The sequence below is a fragment of the Penaeus japonicus genome, unplaced genomic scaffold, assembly GCF_977035675.1.
Source record: "Penaeus japonicus unplaced genomic scaffold, GWHDUDI00000001_assembly GWHDUDI00000038, whole genome shotgun sequence".
Lineage (NCBI taxonomy): Eukaryota > Metazoa > Arthropoda > Malacostraca > Decapoda > Penaeidae > Penaeus > Penaeus japonicus.
In genome coordinates, this window is record NW_028234440.1 from 13,014,622 (window position 1) to 13,016,597 (window position 1,976).

The 1,976-nt window shown below is 41.5% G+C and overlaps 1 pseudogene; it reads left to right on the forward strand.

Annotated features, from left to right (window-relative positions):
- Positions 1-1,473: 1,473 nt before the first annotated feature.
- The window catches only part of LOC122248807 (multicopper oxidase 3-like), a 15,443-nt pseudogene continuing 14,940 nt past the window's right edge, over positions 1,474-1,976 (forward strand).

The following is a 1,976-nucleotide window of genomic DNA, read 5'->3' on the forward strand; positions in this document are numbered from 1 at the left end:
TTGAAATCTTTGTGTGTATAAGGATGGTTTCGAGTGTGATTCTTGACATATGGGTAAGTCAATTAAAACAGGCCTACCTCGGGAAACAAAAACCTCTTTATCTGCAATCAGTAACATTCAATCGGACAAACACCTTCCACTCACAAGGATTTTCAAATTCAAAATGTTTATATATATTATATTAAATTTATATATATATATAATTAAATATTATATATATTTATATATATAGAGAGAGAGAGAGAGAGAGCGAGAGAGAGCGAGAGAGTGCGAGAGAGAGAGGGGGGGGGGGGTGGGGAGCGCGAGAATATATGGAAGAAACAGAAGAAAAGAGTAGGGAGAGAGAGGTAGAGGAGAGGAAAGGATTAAGAGAGAAAAGAGAGAAAAAAAGGGAAAGAAAAAGAAGTCGAGAGACCGAAGTTGAAGTCGAAGGACGAAGTTGAATTCCGAAGAGACGAAGTTGAAGTAGAAGAGACCGCAGTGAAGTCGAAGAGACGAAACAATAAGTCGAAGAGAGAGACGAAACAGAAAGTCGATGGACGATGTTGAAGTCGAAGAACCGTAAGAAGTGAGAGACCGAAGTTGAAGTCGAAGAGACCGATACAGAAGTCGAAGAGACCGAAGTTGAAGTCGAAGAGACCGATACAGAAGTCGATGAGACCGAAGTTGAAGTCGAAGAGACCGATACAGAAGTCGAATAGACCAAAACAGAAGTCGCAGAGACCGAAGTAGAAGTCGAATAGACCAAAACAGAAGTCGCAGAGACCGAAGTAGAAGTTACAGAGACCAAAGCAGAAGTCGCAGAGATCGAAGTAGAAGTCACAGAGACCAAAGCAGAAGTCGCAGAGATCGAAGTAGAAGTCACAGAGACCAAAGCAGAAGTCGCAGAGATCGAAGTAGAAGTCGACGATGTCAAGAAGAAATCATCAATTCTCGATATAGTCTCAGTGACCGAAGCAGAAGACGGCGATTTCTTGAAGAAAACAACAGGTCTCTTGGATCAGGCCCTTAAAGATTTGTTGCAAGGGAAACCTGTCTCCGAGGACACAAACAGACAGTTGCAGCGACTGATCATTGGATTCATGGCACCCGCACTGCAGCGCTGACCCAACCGGTCAGCCGACACGTGAGTTTAAATCAGGTCAAGCTCCTTCAGTCGAAGGAGCATGAATATTATGCTATTAATGAAATATAGAATTGAAAATTAACTTATTTTGTATGTATATACATACTTATTGGTCCTGGGTCTTAGGTCGTAAACTGCAACCGGGGTAAGGAATCAGCTTGGGAAAGAAAACAGAGATTTGGGGAGTTGTACAGTAACCCTTAACTTACTTGCTCTCAGGTTCCAACCCTGCCCAGGTTGGTGGTAGAATGTTAAGGCCCGTACCAGGGTCACGGTGATGAAAACCATGGCAGCAGAAATGGTGGATGGTGTCAGGATGCTTTCTTGGTACACATTTTTCTCAGTTCATGTCATCACGCATTGTTCGTGGCCCAACGTTGCAACTGCTATCGCCGGCGGAGATGCTCTTCCAAGTTAGATGGAGACTGCGAGCTAAGAAAGGAAACTTGGGACCTACGTAGGTCTTTTCTCGTGAGGAACGAGTCCCTGTCTACCCTTCAAGGCTGTTTCTTTATTCTCTGGGGCTACGGCGGGTGTATCGACATCCGTCTATGATGATGATACATACTTACATACATACTTAAATACATACAAAATATGTTATATATATATAAATTTATTTTATTATATTTTATATATCAAATAATTATATATACATTGCCAAATATCTATCTAATCTTATCCGATTCCTTGTTCTGGTGTTTTCTCTGCAGGGAGGGTTTCGATCCTTTTCTGCTGTTCTGAGGAGGGGTTCGATTCTATCTATTATCTTTCTATAGCTATTGTCTATCTATCTATATTTATATATTTATATTATATTATGTGAGAGTGAGAGAGCGAGGAGAGGAGA